The sequence below is a fragment of the Schistocerca gregaria genome, chromosome X (genome assembly GCF_023897955.1).
Source record: "Schistocerca gregaria isolate iqSchGreg1 chromosome X, iqSchGreg1.2, whole genome shotgun sequence".
Taxonomy (NCBI): Eukaryota; Metazoa; Arthropoda; class Insecta; order Orthoptera; family Acrididae; genus Schistocerca; species Schistocerca gregaria.
Genome location: NC_064931.1, coordinates 510586560 through 510611860, shown reverse-complemented (window position 1 = coordinate 510611860; position 25301 = coordinate 510586560).

The following is a 25301-nucleotide window of genomic DNA, read 5'->3' as shown; positions in this document are numbered from 1 at the left end:
GAGATGGACAGAGGGAGGTGAACGAGGAACGAGGAGATGGACAGAGAGACGGGGAACGAGGAGGCGGACTAATAGAATCAGAGTGACTACATAACTGGGCAACTCTGTGTACTCAGCTGTCCACATATACAACTGTTTTCAGTTATACAGAGTGTCCCCATTTATCTTGACCATCTAATATAGCGTTTGGTCCAGAAGCAAAATAACAAATATATCGAGCAAATGTTTAGCAGCCAGAAGGACATTAACCAGCACGATGACCTTTCTTACAAACTTGTTCGTTACGAAGTTATAAACGGTAGTACCTCATCCACTTGCTGGAGCAGACAGTAAACAAATGGAAACACACGGGACATGCACACCGACGACGACTGCTCTGCTAACTTACATTCTCCATAGATGAGTAACATTTCTACCTTCCCTTCGTTTGTGTACATTTCACTGGGACCATATTTCAGCTAAAGACCGTTGACTGAATGATTTTCACTGTGTTGTCATTTGCTTAGTGTCAGATGCAGTAAGTGGACGAGTTACTTCCTCCAAGGTACCTGCACTTTGCTCTACTACTAGAAAGTCAAGTCGGTTTCGTGTCACGTTTTTAGTAATGTCTGGTGCACGGTGGTACGCTTTTAGTCGGGTCTTGGGGGAGGGCGTGAATTACTGAGTAAAAAGTTCATATCTTTGTAACGAACATACCGAGCGAGGCGGTACACTGGCCTCGCATTCGGGATGACGACGGTTCAAACCCGTCTCCGGCCATCCTGATTGAGGTTTTCCGTGATTTCTCTAAATCGTTTCAGGGAAATGCCGGGATGCTTTCTTTGAAAGGGCACGGCCTGTTTCCTTCCCCATCCTTCCCTAATCCTAGCTTGTGCTCCGTCTCTAATGACCTCGTTGTCGACGGGATGTTAAACACTCTTCTCCTCCTGTCTTCCTGTAACGAACAAAGTTACAATAAAATCAGTTGCTCTGGTTAATGTGTCACCGGTAACTAAACAACGTTTCCTTGATACATTTTTTTCTTTCCTTCTAGACCAATAGTTGTTTAGAATGGTGGTCAAGGTAAGTGGGACACTGTGTAACATGTCTGCACTGTCATATATACAGATAACACATGTGTTGACAAATACTACGCTACAAGTAACTTTTACTAAATCATAGAAATTTAGGCTTCAGGCTTCTCTAACACACAGGATTCGTTATTTACCACACAGTTTCCACGTAGCCACTTGTTCCTCAAAAATTGAGGGGGTTTACGGAATTATGGTGTAAGACAGATTTTGACGAAAATTAGTTACGTACTATGCCACGTAGCAGAAAGTATACTCCTTTGGATGGCATAGTGATGAATATCTTTGTATGCACAATAGTGTCAAAGGCGGTACCAGAATTTCTACCGTGAAATGGTTTGTATCATGCATATTATGGCAAAGTGAAGTAATTCTGACTTGAATCACAATACCATGAAACAAAATTAGAAGTGCAACTCGAATTACATTCAAGGGGAGCGGAACCTGCATGAAATTCGATGAAAGTGCATAAGGAATTACGAAATTATGACTTCGAAGGTGTTTATGCTTTTCATTTGATTTGCAAAAAGCCCTGGCATTTCCAAAGTTAACAAGTTCAGTAGAATATTATAAAACAATTTACAATATATTGTTATAATTTTGGCTGTCATCATCCCAGAACTGACTCTGCTTTCATGTTTGTGTGGGACAACGCTACAGCTTCGAGACAATCGGAGGAAATTTCATCATGCGTGGTGAAACACATAAAAGAAGTGGTTAGTACAAGAAAACTCATAATAATGTAGAGTGATGCCTGCGATGGACAAATTCGAAATTTTAAAATGCAACTCCCCTGGTTCAAACTTGTAACATATCGTCTACTTCTAGTGGATGTTCTTGATCATATTTTTTATGACAAATGGGCACTTATATCTACCAAACAATGCTGATTTTGACTCTGTGGAGCTCCAGACGAAAGGCAGAGCTCTGCATACCGTCAGACTGGTATAAATCATTGCTCAGCGATGAAGAAAGAAGCCATTTACAGTAGTACAGACGAAGCAAGAAGAATAATTTGTATCGACGATAGCTTTGGAGAAGGCAGTAATTAACTGCAAAACTATTGAACTAAACTGTACATTCTGTTGGATATAAATTCAGTGGTTGCAGTACAGAAGATCTGAACCTAAGAAGACACATTACAAGAAGACTCTGAATGCTGATATGGAGTTTTTCACCCTGGACATACAAGAAGGAAAGAAGGGTCTTCAGTCCAGTTCAGTAACATAGAACAGGGAATACTATATGGTGAAATACGACCCGGCAGCAATTTGAAGAAAAACGAAATGTTAAACTTGTTACCATACAGCCCTCCTATTCAGTATGTGTTTCTATTCTGAAAGAAACTTTGGAGGAAAAAAATGACCGAGACGTATTTTTGTGTTGATGCAAAATGAATTCATACTATTTATGCACAGTTGTGATGACTATATAAATATTACTAGAGTTAATTGTGATCAAATGTTTTTAAATCAAAGTGAAATGGTTAAAATGGTTCAAATTTCTCTGAGCACTATGGGATTTAACTACTGAGGTCATCAGTCCCCTAGAACTTAGAACTACTTAAACCTAACTAACCTAAGGACATCACACACAACCATGCCCGAGGCAGGATTCCAACCTGCGACCGTAGCGGTCGCTCGGTTCCAGACTATAGCGCCTAGAACCGCTCGTCCGGCGTGAAATTGTTAATTCAAAGTGAAATTCATCGACTTTATAATAATTATGGTGATAATATTAATATTGAGACACTAAATTTTTGCTCCAGTATTAATGCTATCCCTTATTAAACTCAGTATCCCTATACGAACTTCTGTTCAGCTTTCCTGATTTTCTCTGTACCGTGTTTCACCGAACTTTCAGTTTCTGAGGATGAGCAAAATTGACTTACACCATTACGCCATAAATCCCTTCAAATACTCTTTAAAAAAATTTATATATGCAGTTAAAAAGCTAATAATAGGCACGACGTTAGGGATATCACACACAGCGTCGTTCAGTTGTACATAACTGGCGCAGTAGCACGAAATATCGGAGCTGATGGAGATTAGTAATAACTGCTACCGCATATCTCATTTCCATATTATCATTCATTTTCGTATCCGGTCAGCATACACAGAACGTAGCAACTCTGATGGTCTTGTCTTGTGTTGTTGTTCCTGTAATGAGCATATGAGTCAGTGGGATAGATCTTGTGTTGTCCCGAACTCGCAGGACACATCTTCATCAGTATGTTCCATTTTGGTGTGTTGGTCTTGCAAAGGGGGACGCCGGCCCTAGGACAAGACGAAATCTGCAAACTGAGTAGGCAGATCGTTTCCTGAGGCAGGAGGTTCCTTTGCAGGGATATCCGGTGACAGCTTGCTCGTCAACCAGGTAATGCGGTTAGACTCCGGTGTTTCCTCCTGCAGCTGAGTCCTAGCATTATTTCAATCAGCAAACTGCAGAAACTGCAGCTTGATGATCGTGCATTGGATGACGGGGATCTCTGATCTGCTTTTCACTCACCGCATCGGCAGGAACGGCACTTCTAGATAGTCTCACTGACTGCAGTGCATATGAGAAGAAGCTAAAATTCATCATTAAAACGACGTTGACGCAATGTGGTGTAATAGGGTACACACAAAAATACGTGTACACTTTGTCATTCACGTACCTCAGACAGTTACCTGAACCACGTTTACATTATTTTAAAATTGCAAAGCTGTTCTTTTTTTTATAGTACAAGGGACATTGGACCAAAGGGAAATTGGTATGTGCCAGCAGTAGTTGATTTTACAAAGAAGACAACGTATTCGAGAATTTTGTGACTCTAAACAATGGTTCAGTTACTATTTACACTGACGCCACTTCATACCATTGTTAAAGCAGCTGGTGTGTCGCCTTCGGTATTCCGTTGTCGCCCTGTCTCCCCTAATTCTGGTTTCAAATTGGGTCCAGAGACATCGACCCATGTAATGCTCGATCCTAGTCAAAACTCAATCATTTATACCGACCTTTCTGCATAATGGACTTCTCCCTGTCAATCTTCCTTCGCGTGAGCTAGATCGCAACCGCTGTTCACGTCGGCCACCCTCAGCGACTCTGTCTTTTCCCCGCATCTGTCAGTATTATCTTTGATTTGAGAAGCTATTGCGACCGTTTTCCATTTATTAAATATAATTCTGCCCCTCTTGCAAATCACAGGATTGTACATAGTTCTTCATATTACGAAAAGAACTTTTTTTTTTCAAAACACTGAAGTGCAGATATGAGGATCTGCATAGTTACACTGTTAGCTATAAATGCGTGAAAGCCCTTCCAACTGCACGTTCGTTTCACCAAATAACTTAAGGCAAATGTTGCGAAGATTCATTTTAAAACGACACGACAATTTTCCTTTCCGTCCTTCCCCAGTCCGAACTTGTCCTTCATGTGTAATGATGTCTTGCTCGGCGTGATGTTCTGTTTTATTATTATTATTATTGGTTTTCTCATTACTAATTTCAACCCCCTTAATACATAACAGACCTGAAGCAGGTGATAAATTTCGGTTTGTTGGTATAATACTAGGGTAACACAGTCGGTCTACAAAGGAGATTGCTTACAAATCACTCGTGCGTCTCACTATAAAAATTGCTGGAAGGTGTGGGACCCTTACCAAATTTGACTAAGGGTGGATATTGAATGTATACAGAGAAGGGCAGCACGACATGGTCACAGGAGTGTTTGATCCGCGGGTGAGTGTCACAAAGACGCAGAAGAAACTGAACTGGCAGACACTTGAAGAGAGAGACGCAGAATGCCACGAGGGAGCCTACTTACAACGTTTCAAGAATCGGCTTTAAATGATGACTGTAGTTTGCTGTTGTTGTGGTCTTCAGTCCAGAGACTGGTTTGATGCAGCTGTCCATGCTACTCTGTCTTGTACAAGCTTCTTCATCTCCCAGTGCCTACGGCAACCTACATCCTTCTGAATTTGCTTAGTTTGTTTATTTCTTTGTGTCCCTCTACGATTTTTACCCTCCATGCTGCCCTCCGGTACTAAATTGGTGATCCCTTGATGCCTCAGAACATGTCCTACCAACCGATTCCTTCTCCTAGTCAAGCTGTGCCAATTCTGTTCAATACCTCCACATTAGTTATGTGATCTACCCATCTAATCTTCAGCATTCTTCTGAAGCACCACATTTCGAAAGCTTCTATTCTCTTGTTGTCTAAACTATTTATAGTACATGTTTCAGTTCCATACATAGCTACACGCCATACAAATACTTTAAGAAACGACTTCCTAACACTTAAATCTATACTCGATGTTAACAAATTTCTCTTCTTCAGAAACGCTTTCCTTGCCATTGCCAGTCTACATTTTATATCCTCTCTACTTAGATCATCATCAGTTATTTTGCTCCCCAAACAGCAAAACTCATTTACTACTTTAAGTTTCTCAGTTCCTAATGTAATTCCCTCAGCATCACCCGACTTAATTCGACTACATTCCATAAGTTTATATTACAAACCCCTACATATCGCCCTGGTAGCGATCGTGAGGACTGGATTAGATTAATGAGAGCGCGCACAGAGACATTTAAACAGCCATTTTTCCCACGCTCCATACGTGAATGGAACGGGAAGAAGTCTTAATAACTGGTTCAGTGAGAAGTATATAGCATTAGTAGTGTACTGTTTGATACAGTCACGTCGTTTAAATATCAGATTGTAACGTTGCAGTCCGATATGAAATTGAACGAACATTGTGGTAAGGAAGGCTCTTGGTGGACTTCGGTTAACTGGGAGAATTTTAAGAAAGTGTGGTTCATCTGTAAATGAGACTGCATGTAAGGCGCTAGTGCGACATATTCTAGAGTACTGCTCGAGTGTTTGGGTTCCGCACCACCTCGGATTACAGGAGGACATCGAAGCAATTCAGAGGAGGGCTGCTAAATTTGTTACCGGTAGGTTCGAACAACAGGCAAGTATTACGGAAATGGTTCGGAAATTCAAATAGGAATCCTTGGGGCGAAGGCAGCAGTCTTTTCTAGGAATGCTGTTGAGAAGATTTAAAGAGCCGGAATTCGAAGCTCACTGCAGAACGATTCTACTGCTGCCAACATACATTTCGCATACGGACCACGAAGGTAAGAGACGAGAAATTAGAGCTCGTATGGAGGCATATAGATAGTCATTTTTCCGTTGCTCTATTTGCGAGTGAAACAGGAAAGGAAATGACTAGCAGTGTTACAGGGTACCCTCCGCCACATACCGTACGGTGACTTGCGGAGTATGTACTTAAATGTAGAAGCACCCTCTGCCATACATTTCACAGTGGTTCGCAGGGTATGGCTGTAGGCGAAGGAAGAAATATCTTTAAGATGACAACAAAACTAGAAGGACATACCAGCTACAACGGATGATATGCAACAACATATTACGGCAGCCTGATCTGACATCTCCGCTGAAATGCTAGCATGTATACAGCAGTTTTCCAGACTAGACTAGAAGCGTGTATTGCAGCTGCCGGTGGCCAAAATTCACATTAATAGTGTTTGCGCTTGTGTTGATTTTTAGTGTGTGCTAACACTGGTATTGCACAAGTGTCGGTGTGGTAATTTTTCAAAAAACGAGATGTCGTAAATGACTCCCATTAGAATACTGCAACAAACACCAGTGATATTCTAATTTTCCCTTCTTTTAGAGTGATACTGTAAATAGACATTGTTCCATTTAAAAATGGGCATATTTTAACAAAAAATACAGTTTATAAGTATTATTATAATTTGTTGATTGGCTAACAATACGGACCGCTGACTACCAATCCATTCTGCGATAGCATAACTTTCCTTTTCCGTAATACTTGCAGTGCAACTTTTAGGTGATTCACCCTGCATATACATTATGATTTAGATTATTTAAATGATGCTTTTTCCCACTGTAGATATTGAGTTATAGGAGTAGCAGGCATAAATGTGAGTGTTGTTGAGTGATATGACGTAATAAACATACATTTTTGTTCGCTGTTGGCTCCTGTTGTATGTTGTCTGACAGTACGAGTCTTATAATATCGCGTCGACAGAAAGTCAGTTTCAGACTTGGGCAAGAAAGTCATTCGAACTTCAAATGGTTCAAATGGCTCTGAGCACTATGGGACTCAACTGCTGAGGTCATAAGTCCCCTAGAACTTAGAACTACTTAAACCTAACTAACCTAAGAACATCACACACATCCATGCCCGAGACAGGATTCGAACCTGCGACCGCGGCCGGCATTCGAACTTCCTTCCATTCTTTTCTAGGCTATAAATCCTAGGGGCGACCGTTTTGTTTGTAGTTAATTTGTGTGTATTATTTTCCAGCATCACTAGAAATCGCACACTGGCATGTTGTGGGGCAGGGGGTGACGAAAGTAATGGAGTTTACAGAATACCTGTTAATTACAGCTTCAGGAAAGTAGAAACTCCTCACTACTTTGCTTTACATTTCATGAATCACTCTTATATAATTACCTTAGTTTGGACTAAGAAGCTACGTAAGTTCCTGTATGTTGAAATGTCTTTTGAAGACGGCAGCACAGGGACCGGGGTTGTTTACTGATGTTTCAGGCTACTGATGTCTCTTAATAGCTCTACTGGCAAGTCCTTCCAACTTATGCAACGAAAAAAGGTGATTTATTTTCTCGTCCTCACCAATGTCACACAGAAGACACGGTACGATGTTGACAGTAACAAGTAAGAAGTGGTATCACAAGTTTCTGACAACTGGAAGTGTTCTGAAACGTTCTGGCGGTTCACGTCGTAGTGTTTCGGAAGAGACAGTGGGGGACATCAGAAAAGCGTTTCTCAGAAGCCCACGTAAGTCAATTAGGCAGGCATTAGGCAGCATAATGTACCTCGATCAACAATGCATCAGTGGCCGAGTGGTTCTAGGCGCTTCAGTCTGGAACCGCGCGACCGCTACGGTCGCAGGTTCGAATCCTGCCTCGGGCTTGGATGTGTGTGATGTCCTGAGTTTAGTTAGGTTTAAGTAGTTCTAAGTTCTAGGGGACTGATAACCTCAGAATTTAAGTCCCATAGTGCTTAGAGCCATTTGAACAATTTGAACCAACAATGCATCGTGTAGTACACCAGGGTCTTCGTTTGTATGCTCACAAATTCAACATCTGATGCCGAACGACAAACCATGCCGACAACTATTTGCAACGGATATTCTGCAGCGTATAGACATGACTGCCAGCTTCCTGCGAGGATGTTTATTCTTAGAAGAGGCAACCTTTCATGTGTCAGGAACTGTTAATCTTCATAATGTTCGGATTTGGGGGCTGCTACATCCGCAGGCTATCATTGAAAATTTACGTAGTAGCCCTAAAACGAACGTCTGTTGTGGGCCAATGCACAACAGGAGTGTTGGACAGATCTTCTTCGTAGATGACACAGTGGATGGGTTACTATATCTGGGCATGTTGGAGCAGTTTGTATTACCTTATATACAAGACTTTCAACCCAAAATCATGTTTCAAGAAGATAGAAATCATCCGCATTTGCCAACAAGCGTGCGCAAGTTCCCGGAGACGAAATTTCCCAATCGCTGGATCTGATGCGGAGGACCCATTGCACGGTCACGATGTTTCGCCGGACATTACGATGCTGGATTTCTTCTCTTGGGTATTCGTGAAATATCGAGTGAATGCGGTCAAAATGGACGATATTCCTGCGTTAAGACGTCGTATCACTGATGAGAGTGCTACAGTTACAGAGGACATGTTACGAAGAACATGGCAAGAAATGAAATACGAACTCGACATTATTCGTGCAACAAATCCTTCACATGTAAAGAAGTACTGATAATTATTAAGTAAACTCTTTGAGATGCTCTAGCCTACGGTGCAATCTCATTACGATATCCACCGCAGATTTTTTTATGGGCCTTTATTAAATAAATTCTTTGAAATGATCTACCCAGTGGTGCAATCTCATTACGATATCCACTGTAGATTTTTTTCTGGGCCTTTGACATGTGAGAGATTTGAAAGGGACACACCAGATAAAATTTTCACATTTTCGCAGCTAACTTTCGAAGAAAAGAGTAGCATGAAAACTTAAAATCTCGAAAATGGCAGGAAATTCCACAAGTTTTTAAGCTACATTTGACAAAGAATATTTTTCAGCTCCTTGTGGGAGCACTTTCCCCTCGGGGTAACGTTACGGCCTGACCAATAACATTTCAGCCAGGAAATGGTGCACGTTATCAGGTAGGCCGTACTTGTTATCTACAACAGATCCGACACGGTTCGTAAGTTTGCAGGTAGAATCGACAAACCGCAGGAAGCTGAGCAAGCTAAGACTAAGAAGGAAACACACTGCACGAAGATAAACAATATAACAGAAAGACTGACTTTTTGTATGTAGGTAGTAACGAACGAAAGCAACAGCGTTAACTTTTTAATATTGTGTAAATTCTGACGTTGGCAAATTTTGAGAGCTTGTTACCACACTGACGCAAGAAAAATGGCGGCACCAAAGACAATTAATATAGCGTAATGAAATTTTGGAAATACATTTATCTACGTAACTTATTTAAGTGATTAAAGTTTCAGGATCACTGGATAATGTAAGCACGAGGTAAGCCAATGCAGATGTGAAATACTGGTACATTAATAACCGGTGTAGCGGCCAGAATGTTGAATGCAAATACACTACTGGCCATTAAAATTGTTACACCAAGAAGAAATGTAGATGATTAACGTGTATTCATTGGACAAATATATTATACTAGAACTGACATGTGATTACATTTTCACGCAATTTGGGTGCATAGATCCTGAGAAATCAATACCCAGAACAACCACCTCTGGCCATAACAACGGCCTTGATACGCCTGGGCATTGAGTCAAACAGAGCTTGGATGGCGTGTACAGGTACAGCTGCCCATGCAGCTTCAACACGATACCACAGTTAATCAAGAATAGTGAATGGCGTATTGTGACGAGCCAGTTGCTCGGCCACCACTGACCAGACGTTTTCAATAGGTGAGAGATCTGGAGAATGCGCTGGCCAGGGAAGCAGTCGAACATTTTCTGTATCCAGAAAGGCCCGTACAGGACCTGCAACATGCGGTCGTGCATTATACTGCTGAAATGTAGGTTTTCACAGGGATCGAATGAAGAGTAGAGCCACGGGTCGTGACACATCTGAAATGTAACGTCCACCGTTAAAAGTGCCGTCAATGCGTACAAGATGTGACAGACACGCGTAACCAATGGCACCCCATACCATCACGCCGGGTGATACACCAGTATGGCGGTGACGAACACACGCTTCGAATGTGCGTTCACCGCAATGTCACCAAAAACGGATGCGAACATTATGATGCTGTAAACAGAACCTGGATTCATCTGAAAAAATAAAGTTTTGCCATTCGTGCAGCCAGGTTCGTCGTTGAGTACACCATCGCAGGTGCTACTGTCTGTGATGCACCGTCAAGGGTAACCGCAGCCACGGTCTCCGAGCTGATAGTCCATGCTGCTGCAAACGTCGTCGAACTGTTGGTGCAGATGGTTGTTGTCTTGCAAACGGCCCCATCTGTTGACTCAGGGACCGAGACGTGGCTGCACGATCCGTTACAGCCATGCGGATAAGATGCCTGTCATCTCGACTGCTAGTGATACAAGGCCGTAGGGATCCAGCACAGCGTTCCATATTACCCTCCTGAACCCTCCGATTCCATATTGTGCTAACAGTCACTGGATCTCGACCATGCGAGCAGCAATGTAGCGATACGATAAACCGGAATCGCGATATGCTACAATCCGACCTTTATCAAAGTCGGAAACGTGATGGTACGCATTTCTCCTCCTTACACGAGGCATCACAATAACGTTTCACCAGGCAACGCCGGTGAACTGCTGTTTGTGTATGAGAAATCGGTTGGAAACTTCCCTCATGCCAGCACGTTGTAGGTGTCGCCACCGGCGCCAACGTTGGGTGAATTCTCTGAAAAGCTAATCATTTGCATATCACAGCATCTTCTTCCTGTCTGTTAAATTTCGCGTCTGTAGCACGTCATCTTCGTGGTGTAGCAATTTTAATGTCCAGTAGTGTATGTAGACGTTCATACATCGTGTTGTACAGGTGGCGGGTGTGTGTATGTGGGATGGAATTCCATGCCTGTTGCACTTGGTCGATCAATACAGAGATGGTTAATTCTGTTTGTGGATGGCACTGGAGTAGTCCGATATGTGCTCGATTGGAGACAGATCTGGTGATTGAGTAGGCCGAGGAAACATGTAGGCACTATGTAGAACATGTTGGGTTACCATAGCGGTATGTCGGGGAGCGTTATCCTGTTGGAAAACATCCCCTTGAATGCTGCTCACGAATGTCAACACAACAGGTCGAATCACCCGACTGTCGCACAAATTTGCAGTTAGGGTGCGTAGCACAATGTGCTACTGCTGTGGGACAATATGCTACTGCTGTCACCCAAAATCGCACCCCAAACAATGTCTGTAGATGTAGGCCCAGTGTGTCTAGCATGCAGACAGGACAGTTGCAGGCCTCTTTCTAACCAACACATGGCCATCACTAGCACCGAGGCAGAACCAGCTTTCATCAGAAAACACAGCAGACCTCCACTTTATCCTCCAATGAGCTCTCGCTTGACACCCTGAAGTCGTAAATGGCGACGGTTTGGGGGCAGTGGATTGCACGCTACAGCGTGTCTGGCTCGGAGCTGTTCATGAAGTAATCGATTTGAAACAGTTCATTGCGTCACTGTGGTGTCAACTACTGCTGGAGATGCAGCACGTTGCGCCAGAGCCATGCGCCGAACACAGTGTTCTCCCCTCCTAGTAGCGCCAAGTGGCCGTCCGGAGCCCAGTCTCCTTGCGACCATAAATTCCCGTGGCCACCGCTGTCAGCAGTCTTGTTCAGTGGATACAGTCTTGCCAGGTCTTTTTGCAATATCGCGGGAAGAACATCCAGCTTCTCGTAATCCTATTACATGACCTCGTTCAGCCGGCCGGTGTCGTCGAACGGTTCTAGGCGTTTCAGTCTGGAACCGCGCGACCGCTACGGTCGCAGGTTCGAATCCTGCATCGGTCATGGTTGTGTGTAATGTCCTTAGGTTAGTTAGGTTTAAGTAGTTCTAAGTTCTAGGGGACTGATGACCTCAGATATTAAGTCCCTTAGTGCTCAGAGCCATTTGAACCATTTGACCTCATTCAAACTCTCTGAGGTGCTGATAATGGCGTCTTTGTCGCCTTAAAGGCATTATTAACTAACATTAGCTCACTATATTCAATCTCAAAATTAACTGACGCTCACGCCGTTGCAGCGTGTATTTTAAGCAAACCTGGTTTGCATCCTCATAGGGGATCAGGGGACCAGACAGGTCAGTCAATGATCCGTATATTCCTCGACATGTTTGTGTGGTGTCTTGCTTTATCCTACTGGAATATGTCACTGTATATCCTGGTCATGAAGGATATGACAAAAGATCTTACCAGTCTTGCCATATACCACGAGTACTTACCCTCCCTTCGACAGGTACCACATACGTCTCCGCACGCTATGATTCCAGGAGTTGAATACGTGTGGTTCTCGAGAGCTGCTGCTTCCTATGACCTTCAACCAGGTCGTCTATAGACGTACTGGTGTCGAGCTGATTGCCAGAAGCAGAAGCGAAACTCAACCTTGAACACCACGGAACGCCATTCCATTTCTCAGTTGACTGACTCTACAGTCCACAACATACAAGTCTCTGTGGTATATCAGCAGTAAACGGCACATGGCAACTCGGGATCACAACCTAGCTTCCAGTAATCTGTTCCCGGCGGTTCGTGGTAAGACTCTATCTGTAACTTCTGTGTGGATTTCAGCTGTTGTTAGAGCTAGCAGAGCCAGTCGAAAGATCGTACGATCTTCTTTTGGTGTAATCCATCTGGATGGACCTGTGCTAATTCTTCTTGTCACGATGTTGCCCTGAGTCAATCTCGTGACCACTTGTTCTGCAATTATTACGCTGAGGTTGTAAAAGTAACAGGATTCATCCTAATATCATTTTGGATCTGCCTTTGGCGTAGTGCAGCAACTCGAGGTGGCATGGGCTCAACCAGTCGCTGGAAGACCAGTGCAGAAATACTGAGCCATGCTGCCACTATAGCCGTCCATAATTGGGAAAGTGTTGCTAGTGCAGGATTTTGTGCACGAACTGACCTCTCGATTACGTCCAATAAATGTTCGATGGGATTCATGTCAGGCGTCCGAATTATCCAAAATGTTCTTCAAACCAAACAATTGAGGCCCGGTGACATGGAGCACTATCATCCATAAAAATCCATCTTTGTTTGGGAATGTGGAGTCCATGGCTGGCTGCAAATGGTCTCCAAATAGCGGAACATAGCCATTTCCAGTCAGTGATCAAATTATCCAGTCCGTTCCATGTAAACAGCCCACACCATTATGGTGCCACCACTATCTTGCACAGTGCCTTGTTGACAAGCTTAGTAGGATATGCGCCACACTCGAAATCCACGAGCAGCTGTTACCAACTGAAATCGGGACTCATCTGACTAGACTACGATTTTCCTGTCTTTCTGGGTCCAACCAATATGGTCACGATGGACGAGTAGAGGTGCTGCGGGCGATGTCGTGCTGTTAGCAAACGCACTAGGGTCGTTCGCCTGCTGCCGTACCCCATTAACGCCAGATTTCGCCGCACTGTACTAACGGATACGTTCGTCGTACGTCACACATTGATTTCTAAGATTATTTCGTGCAGTATTGCTTGTCTGTTAACAATGACAGCACTACAGTTACGCCGCTGCTCTCGGTCCTTAAGTGAAGGCTATCAGCAACTGGTTTGCCCATGGTGAGAGGTAATGGCTGAAATCTGCTATTTTCGGCACATTCTTGACACTGTGGATTTCGGAACGATGAATTCCCTCAGGATTACCGAAATGGAATGACCCATGCGTATAGCTCCAACTACCGTTCTGCTTTCAAAGTCTGTTTATTACCGGTTTGCGCCCATAAGTGCGTCGGAACCCTTTTCATATGAACCGCCTGGGTACAAATGACGGCTCCGCCAATGTACTGCCCTTTTATACCTTGTGTACGCGATACTAACGTCATCTGTGTATGTTCATATCGCTATCACATGACTTTTGACGCCTCAGTGTATATTACCATCAACTGCCTGTCAGATCCGTATGATGCTCCCAGATTTCTCATGTCAATAATTAGACCGTTATCAAGATGGCTGTATTTTGCACGTGAAAATCCACTGGACATACTGTACTGGAATATTCACCTGAAAAGTTCCAGTAACATTAGACACACCTGGTAGCCATGATGTACTCACAATTTTCTTTATCTGTAGGAATGTTTTTTTCTGTATTGAAATACTCACATAAGGATGAAATTTAAATCAACAGGCAAGAAAATACTAGAATATCAGTTTGGTTGCGTTCAACCAAAGTGTAGGTGGTGTAACACTTTCATTTCTGGTAAGTGTACGACTAGCTACCTTATGATGAAAGGGCTCATAGCTGTAAACATCTGCGATTGTCATTTCAAACTAAAACTTGAAAGAGATTTTTTAAATAAAATTATTGAAGCCCATTGTCACAACAGCAATTTTATCCAAGGATGATAAGCTATCACTTGTTGCCGAGTGTGATTGTCTTCGAATTTCAGTTTGCATGAGACGGAAAATGACCGAGCAGGACAATCCTGATGTTGCAGATTTTTCCGCACTATTGACACACACTGGCTGCGCAGTGTCGTTTTTTTCAGAAGTTCCTGTTGTTTCCTAGCATTGCGCTTGTCGATTTCTGTTTTCCACCTCAGTTGCTCGATACACAGAATTACTTCCCAACCATTGCCACGCCATAGTGGACGATTTAGCGCACTAGTTTCCCAGTTACTAGTTTCAATTTGACATCTTTTCAAATTGCGCTTTAATACAGCTTTGTATCGTTTTTGTGGTCTTTCTAGTTTTCTTTGACCATACTGTAGTTTGGAGTACATTATTTGTTTTGGTTCACAGGATTCAGGCGTCCGAATGATGTGTCCCCTCAAATGGAGTTGGTGTTTGATGATCACTGCTTCAGCGTTACTAAAGTTTGCTTCTTCCAGAAGACTGATACTAGTAGGCCGATCTTGCCATTTCACCCTTAATGTCCTTCTCAGGCACCGCCGGTGGTACCTTTACAGACATTGTATGTGCCTTCTGTAAGTAGTCCAGAATTCACACCCATATGTAAGAGATGGTATAACTGTAGTTTGGCATACAGAGAGCTTGGTTTTAATTTTGATGTTATGATTATCAAAGGCCTGTACTAAAAAAAGGACCAAAAGCCTAGGCTCTCTGCGTATCAATGACCGTATGTGAGACAAGAGCGTTACCAAATAATTTGAATCTAACTTAATTAGATTTGCCCATTGATGTCATTAACATCGAATTCGTGTGCACTGGGATCTTTCGTAACCACACTAGCTTAAGTATACGAGACGATGCATCTCAGCAATTAATTTCAGCTGCCTTTCTAGCACTCATTAGATCGTCGTAACAGGTTAGTTTGAGGAGAGTGGTATAGTTTGGCTCTATGTAGTTCATTCATAAAATGTAGTACATCAGTAATTACGATAATGGACAATTAATATACTTAAACACAAACTTACGATAAAAGGCCAGTAAGAGCAGTTTCAGGCAACCTAAAATAATTGGTAACCCACATTCAGTAACATGGGGACGCTAACACATACGTGGCTAGTTTTAACCTGTAGATGTCCAGTTATTACAATCAAACTTACAAGGGTGAGAGCAGGGCGAGTACAGGCATGTCAGTGGTCAGATACCGAACCGATGCAAAACACGTTATATTCTGTAAATACTAAAGGGAGAAAATTTCATTACACATGTTGATACTTGTTCAATACATAAATTCATATACGAAGCACAATATTGCTTGTTTGGTTCCAACTAACGGACAAGGGGCAGAGTCAACCTATGACCACCAATTACAGCATCAAACGAAAATTCCTCAGCTCCCATAAAAATGTCGTAGGGACAGAGGGCGGCTATCATGGCCTTAGCAGGCAGCTCAAAAGGCAGCGCGAAAACTATAATTGTTCGGGCGCCCAAACCCACGTTATCGATGGTCACAGTGCGTACGTTGTCATCTGAGTGGCAGAAGCTGAGCCAGCGACCACGCAGCCGAGAAATGGACACAACTGAAAGGTCTTGAAAGGTGTCTGACAAGTGCGTATCGACCTCCATAGCCACGTGCCATCCTACCTCCGAATCGGGGGCTGCAGAGTCATTATCATGTACGACGGCCAACCCTGCATGTGCTCGGAATGCAGACAAGAAGGACGTCTTCGGTAGGAATGTATATAGTGACGGATCGCACAATAACAGTCTACAGACGTGACGCCCACACCCAACCCGACTACTCTGCCGGTGACGTATGCGTTGACCGCCGCCCCTGTTTCCCGAAACCTGCCCCTTAGCCACCCCAGTCTGCAACAGCCATCACAAAATGACTGTTTGGATAACGCAACGGGACAAATATACAGGGACGCCACCATACAGCAGCTTCGTTCACCTAATACCATGACTTGCGTCGCCACTGTGTCCGCACTTGGATCCCTTGTGGTGCCGACGGAAGCTTTTGAACCTGAACAGCGGGACTCGCTGCCCTTATCTGATGGGGAAGGACATGTTCGCTAGCAACGTTCGCCATGACAACGCAAGTGGAGGTGCAGGTCGATACCAGCAACCAGTGACATTCCCATACACGAAGATGATGGCTGGCTCTGAGCACTATGCGACTTAACATCTGTGGTCATCAGTCGCCTAGAACTTAGAACTAATTAAACCTAACTAACCTAAGGACATCACACACATCCATGCCCGAGGCAGGATTCGAACCTGCGACCGTAGCAGTCGCGCGGTTCCGGACTGAGCGCCTAGAACCGCGAGACCACCGCGGCCGGCACACGAAGATAATGACGTGACGCATGTGGACGACACCATCCCCCGATTTCTGCTGACGGTAACAGCGACGGATCAGCTTGCACAACGTTCAAACCAGCGCCAGTCCACTATTTGGATGGCGCAACGAACGTCGCGCAGGTGGAGGCAGTTGTCTCCCCACCAGCGTCGTACAACCACTCCCTCTCAGGGGAAGACCCGATGGACACCGAACATTCCCGCCCCAGAACACCATGGAGAGATGATGGTGAAGCCATTGGGATCGACGCACGCAGTTAGCTCCACCAATCAATGACTTACAAATGTGCCCCCTGCGGTTGGGTGGGGTGGGGTAATGCCACCTGTTGACTAGATTCACTTGCTCTCTCAGCGATGGTGGATCAACTTCTCTCACGTCGCTTACGAGCGGGCTTTTGGAGATTCTTATGCCAGCATCCCTTGTCTCACCAGTCAATGTTGCCCACACTTCCCCACATTTCGACCTACTTTCTCGAGCTCAGCGTTGTATGTGATGCCCTTCCAGTCACTCGCTCACCACGAGCATTTTTACAAGTTATTTTCGCAACACACCGCCCGCAATGTGTTGGAGAACCTGTGCTCAGACCTCCGTTAAACATCAGTATGGAAGAATGTCTATGTTCTCTTCCTAACAACCAAAGCACAATCCCTGTGGTACAGCATCATTAATGGTAAGTACCAAACCAGCAAGTTCACCATAATGGACTCTTATGTACTCACTGCGATAATTCTGAGGAGTGTCATCTCACATGTCCGTTGACCCCCGATGTATGGCAACTGGTGTAATGGATACTAGCAGGTTATAGGTCGTGCAGGGTACGGTGGACGATGCGCAGTGAACAGTTTTCGTCCAAAGGCTGGGCGAGTTCATTCGTTTGTTCAGAAGGAGAGATGAACTAACGTTTGCCATCTTAAGAACGGTCGGCAATCACAGAATCGACACGTACGCCCTGCAATTTTTCTCAAACGATTTTAGAGAAATTATTCAGTAAAAAATTTAATTTTTCCTTTACCTGTAGCTTTATATGTTCTGGTTCATTACGATGTGCCCATCATTTCGTCAATGGTTATAGTAATTGTGATATTTACGTGGAATTAAGACACTGCACGAAATTCGAAAAAGTTTGAAACGAAAAACAGGGTTCGCTATGATTTTGCGTCTGATGCGAATTACATAATATGTTGCTGCATATGGAATTTGACTAATATATTTAAATTTTCGTTAGACTTGCTTGGAGGTCTCTATCTGTCAGCAGTTTCGAGGAAATTGATCTGACGTAGCACACTCATTTGCGATCGCACTGCACCAGCGTTAAAGCTTGAGTGAAATATTCACAACATCCCTTCAGAAACGATTTGAGATATCAAAATGAGATTTTGGCAAATGGTAGCACACAAAGAGGAGAATATTTTTCTACTGGTTATTACGCAATACTTCATTATATATATTTCACTAACTACAGAATTTTCCGATGAAAGAATGTGATTTTTAAGGGCCATCGTAGCTGGTGAAACGAGAAACGCTGTGGTTTTTGAAACAACATAAGCGAAGCCATACACGTTTATTTTGTACTAAGGATGTGATTTTTCATGAGATACTGGCCTTCCTTTTCCTCAGTTCTTCACTTAATAGACTTAATAAACCATTGTTTCAGAATTCTCTCGCAACTGCTTCTGCCCAATATGTTAGTGAGGTGAGACTGTGTAAACTCCGCTGAGTTTTGACAAAAGAAGCAAATTTTAACAAGAGAACAAGAGAAACGTGTAGGTTTTACTCAAAATTCCCCACTCATGACCGTTCTCTAAAAGTTAGAATTGGTTAACAAACCAGGCGAAAATAAATCGCTGCATTTTTGGCGGAATTCTTTTTAGATACTACCAAGGAAGAGGTGACAGATCTTTTTGAATGTTCACCATATAAGTGTGGGCGTGGAGGGCCCGCTTAATATTTATCAAAAGTGCGAGTGTAGGCTTCAGTTTAGAATGGCACTTCCCATCCAGCGCTTGGAATTTCCCCTAGAGGGCTCTGAGTGACGCCCCACCATTGTCACTCTCCCCACATTTTCCCAGCAGACTCCCCATCTAGCGTCCACGCAGTATACCTCCACGCCCCGCCAATGACTGTCAGCCCACAGTTTCTTCTCCTTCAGGAGGACACTCATTTTCCACTTGCCGAGCACCATGCTATAACCTGACCACCGCATACCTGGGACGCACTCCAAGCAATATTTTTGGTATCATGTTTTAGATGCTCACATTGCACTTGAACGAAAGCCATACTGCTGTCGTCAATTTGCTAATTACTTACATAGTATAAATTACGATTCTCCAAAATTGTAGCATACCCAACATTTGACATGGTTGACACCTCAATGCTCCCTTTTTCAGAACAGTACGGTGAACAGTCTACTCCAGCCAGAGAGTGGGAGATGTGCTCTCCCAACTTATCTTTCTTTGCTTTCTCCTTTATTCGTTTTATCCCTGGCCCCAATCTTTTGTGGGTTTTGAGCTGTTCGGAAAGTGTATCCTTACTGATCAATGCCTGGACAAAAAATATATGTATATTAACAAAAATCAAATTAAAAAAAATATCCTATACATTCCTAAGCTGACACAGCAGTCGCCTTTGCTAATGCGGACGTTGTGGCTGGGCCTCAGCTTGGTTACCACCCGTGCCCACAATCATTGTGCATTCTCTTGAAAAAATAGGAAAAAGTGGTTAAAGCATCTCCATAGAAAGCAGGAGACCTGGGTCGTATCCAGGTCCAGCACAAATTTTCAGCTTTCCACATTGATTTCAATTAACGCCGACTTGCAGCCAATGTATGTAATTCATTTGTGTCTCAATTCATAATGGCTGCTAAATCAAAACAGTGTCTGTTTTTTGGACATGTCCACACGTATACACTCCTGGAAATGGAAAAAAGAACACATTGACACCGGTGTGTCAGACCCACCATACTTGCTCCGGACACTGCGAGAGGGCTGTACAAGCAATGATCACACGCACGGCACAGCGGACACACCAGGAACCGCGGTGTTGGCCGTCGAATGGCGCTAGCTGCGCAGCATTTGTGCACCGCCGCCGTCAGTGTCAGCCAGTTTGCCGTGGCATACGGAGCTCCATCGCAGTCTTTAACACTGGTAGCATGCCGCGACAGCGTGGACGTGAACCGTATGTGCAGTTGACGGACTTTGAGCGAGAGCGTATAGTGGGCATGCGGGAAGACGGGTGGACGTACCGCCGAATTGCTCAACACGTGGGGCGTGAGGTCTCCACAGTACATTGATGTTGTCGCCAGTGGTCGGCGGAAGGTGCACGTGCCCGTCGACCTGGGACCAGACCGCAGCGACGCACAGATGCATGCCAAGACCGTAGGATCCTACGCAGTGCCGTAGGGGACCGCACCACCACTTCCCAGCAAATTAGGGACACTGTTGCTCCTGGGGTATCGGCGAGGACCATTCGCAACCGTCTCCATGAAGCTGGGCTACGGTCCCGCACACCGTTAGGCCGTCTTCCGCTCACGCCCCAACATCGTGCAGCCTGCCTCCAGTGGTGTCGCGACAGGCGTGAATGGAGGGACGAATGGAGACGTGTCGTCTTCAGCGATGAGAGTCGCTTCTGCCTTGGTGCCAATGATGGTCGTATGCGTGTTTGGCGCCGTGCAGGTGAGCACCACGATCAGGACTGCATACGACTGAGGCACACAGGGCCAACACCCGGCATCACGGTGTGGGGAGCAATCTCCTACACTGGCCGTACACCTTTGGTGATCGTCGAGGGGACACTGAATAGTGCACGGTACATCCAAACCGTCATCGAACCCATCGTTCTACCATTCCTAGACCGGCAAGGGAACTTGCTGTTCCAACAGGACAATGCACGTACGCATGTATCCCGTGCCACCCAACGTGCTCTAGAAGGTGTAAGTCAACTACCCTGGCCAGCAAGATCTCCGGATCTGTCCCCCATTGAGCATGTTTGGGACTGGATGAAGCGTCGTCTCACGCGGTCTGCACGTCCAGCACGAACGCTGGTCCAACTGAGGCGCCAGGTGGAAATGGCATGGCAAGCCGTTCCACAGGACTACATCCAGCATCTCTACGATCGTCTCCATGGGAGAATAGCAGCCTGCATTGCTGCGAAAGGTGGATATACACTGTACTAGTGCCGACATTGTGCATGCTCTGTTGCCTGTGTCTATGTGCCTGTGGTTCTGTCAGTGTGATCATGTGATGTATCTGACCCCAGGAATGTGTCAATAAAGTTTCCCCTTGCTGGGAAAATGAATTCACGGTGTTCTTATTTCAATTTCCAGGAGTGTATAATTCAGGATGAGCTTTGACCGACTACTGTGCCATGTGGTGTACTCACCAGCAAGGGATAGAGATAAAGACATGAGCAGATGCACTGAAATCACAGGAATTTTGTTTGAAAAGACGTTAAAAGTTAACTGAACAAACACGTACTTGAATTTAAATATAAGCTAAAGCATGAAACACTAACGATGAGTTCATTTGTCTTTAAGTGCACATGGGTACATTTCCACACAGAGCAAAGGCTGTCTCACCAGGATACATTCTACACGAGAAAATTAATTAAATAACTGAAAATAAAACAACTAAAATAACTGCTGAGTTGTAGCACTAAGGTAAAAATCAATTGAAAGTACTATCCTATACGATTAAATGATGACTCGGAGCCAACGTATAAAACTAAGCTCAACGAAAATACCACGGCATAATTACAAGACCGCCACCAGAAAAGTGCTAGGGTGTGTACAGATTGCGGCGGGCTACTCTTCCCTGAGAGGAGGGGATAGCAAGAACCGTTACAGATACTACGTAAACTGCGTCTAAAGGTCTTCACGGAGCTATCAATACCTACCGACCGCCGTGTCATCCTTTCGCAATGGCAGCGTGAGCGCAGTATAGAGGGACATGGGGTCAGAGCACCACTCGCTAGTCGATTGTCGGTTTTCGTGACCTGGAGTTGCTACTGCTCGGTCAAGTATCTCCTCGAGAGACATCACGAGGCTGAGTGCATCCCGTTCCTGTCCTTCCACCAAGGACGAATCCCGGGCAGTACCGGGAATCGAATCTGTCTTCTCCGTTTGGCAGCAAGCTCGATGACTACAGAGCTACGAAGGCGGAACACAGATCCACACAGAATTTTTAAAACAAACTGATTTATCCATTCTCTTATTCAGAAAGGTTTACAGGAAGGAAAGTGGATTAAAAGGCGTCATCTCGTTCATATTTCCTCCAGAGGCGCTCGTAACAGTAAAAGAGCGAAATTCGCTGTTTCTCATGTATTTATGACTTGCTTGGAGGTGCCACCCGACAGCGTGTATGAAATGCAAGTGACAGTACTTTTCAGAGTGAACAATAAATCGATATTTGTACAGCAGTCAATCGAGCTGAAAATAGGGATGTCGACTATCGCTGAAACAACTGGTTTTCGGTTATATCGGTTTTTTCCCATTCCAGTTTAACATGACTATTGAAACCACTCAAAATAACCAGTTTCCGAAATAACCGATTTTCTTTTTTTTTATTCTTATTATTTGCTGTAGCCGCGTGGGATTAGCCGAGCGGTCTTAGGCGCTGCGCTGCTACTGATCCCGATGGAGGTTCGAGTCCTCCCTCGGGCATGGGTGTGTGTGTTTGTCCCTAGGATAATTTAGGTTAAGTAGTGTATAAGCTTAGGGGCTGATGACCTTAGCAGTTAAGTCCCATAAGATTTCACACACACATACCTATTTGCTGTAATAAATGTAGAAATCTAACAAAAATGTAATAATTTTGACTCCCTCAGTCTCGAGATTCATCGAATCAAAATATTAAATTAAACAGGCAAATAACATAAAAGTCAGTGCATCCGCCGTTCTCTGCTTTTCTCGAAAAGTGATGAGTGGTAGAATGCTACAGAAAATCACCAGTATTCTCGTATTGATTCTAATTTTTTGAAACTGTGCTCGAAACTTACGTTGTGCTCGGGAATCATGCCAGTATTTGGGCTTAACGAATAGCCTGTGCTAAAGGGTGACAACTGAGGTTCAAGAAATCCGTTTTTCGTGTTAATTTGTCCGTTTTCAGGGGCTACAAGCGGATAAAGGCATATTATATAGGCTCAAGCAGAAGATGAGCTACTTTCTATTTTTATGGTACACTACGAACACATTGTTGTTATGCTTTTAATTTATTGCTATTATCAGATTTCCTTCCTGTTTTATTATTTCGCAGAAGTGGCAGACAAACCTTTAATCTTTAAATGGCCATAGACACGGGTTCCCTGGTAGATGCAGTGTTTCTTGACTTCCGCAAGGCGTTCGATACAGTTCCCCACAGTCGTTTAATGAACAAAGTAAGAGCATATGGACTATCGGACCAATTGTGTGATTGGATTCAAGAGTTCCTAGATAACAGAACGCAGCATGTCATTCTCAATGTAAGTAAGAGTGATTTCAGGTGTGCCGCTGGGGAGTGTCGTAGGACCCTTGGTATTCACAATATACGTAAATGACCTTATGGATAACATCGGAAGTTCACTGAGGCTTTTTGCGGATGATGCTGTAGTATATCGAGAGTTTGTAACAATGGAAAATTGTACTGAAATGCAGGAGGATCTGCAACGAATTGACGCATGGTGCAGGGAATGACAACTGAATCTCAATGTAGACAAGTGTAATTTGCTGCGAATACATAGAAACAAAGATTCTTTATCATTTAGTTACAATATAGCACGTCAGCAACTGGAAGCAGTTAATTCCATAAATTATCTGGGAGTAGGCATTAGGAGTGTTTTAAAATGGAATGACCATATAAAACTGATCGTCGGTAAAGCAGATCCCAGACTGAGATTCATTCGAAGAATCCTAAGGAAATGCAACCCGAAAACAAAGGAAGCAGGTTACAGTACGCTTGTTCGCCCGCTGCTTGAATACTGCTCAGAAGTGTGGAATCCCTACCAGATAGGGTTGATAGAAGAGAGAGAAGATCCAACGGAGAGCAGTGCGCTTCGTTAGAGGACCATTTAGTAATCGCGAAAGCGTTACGGAGATGATAGACAAACTCCAGTGGAAAACTCTGCAAGTTTCGGGAACATACCTTCACCGAAGAGTCAAGCAGTATATTGCTCACTCCTACGTATACCTCGCGAAGAGATCATGAGGATAAAATGAGAGAGATTGGAGCCCACACAGAGGCATACCGACAATATTTCTTTTCACGAACAATACGAGACTGGAATAGGAGGGAGAACCGATGGAGGTACTCAGAGTACCCTCCGCCACACACCGTCAGGTGGCTTGCGGATTATGGATGTAGATCTAGACAGGAAATGAGTGTTCTTACTTCATTGCTAAGTCGTTTTATAACAATATTTCCAATTGGGATTGGTGCTATTCTGTAATACAACGGCGATGACAAGGAACCACCGTACAGGCTACTTGAACACTGGACGCACACGCGTATTTTAAGCAACGACGCACGGCAACGGGGATATTCTCTCAGCAATGCTACACCAGTACTTATGCCATGTGTGCTGGCGTACTCCTTCACCAGTACACCAGTCATCATTAGGAAACATTGTGTAGCAGGCGCTGAACTACGTGCGCCTATGACAAGAGAAGACCGAGACACGCCCCCAGGCTACGCGCCAATAACACCCACTGCGCAGCGTGCATATAGGCCGCCGCCGGCGACCGAGCTGTCTCAATTTTCCCAATCTCAGTACGTCAGTACATAAGAGTGGGGCTCAGTTTGTATCGCACCTCAATAAGACGCACTGTGTTCTAGTCTTTCACAGTGATAGCTGTCGCCTCTCCCCTTAGCTAACTGTGAAGGGACGTTAGTCATGGTATATAGTTGCAATATGGACACGGACAAAATGCAAGGATTAGTACATGTTATTTGATCGCTGCTAACCACAGAACTTCAAACTGGACATCTCTGAAGTTAAGTACTCAACTGGCGCCCTGTAATAAAGTGTATTTTAAACGCGTGTGCATTTTGTTTTGTAGTGAGAGGAAACCGGCCACCCACCTATCATACCATCCTCTTCTCATCCAGACAGGAACGACAGAACATTACAATAGGGCACAGCAACAACACCGTGTATTTGTTACTTGTATCTGTCGGCATTATTCAAGTAGCACTCATTGTTCTCCCCATTTTCTATAACAACGCAATATTTTAAAGCAATTCCACATTTTTCGAAAAAATAAATCCCATTTAA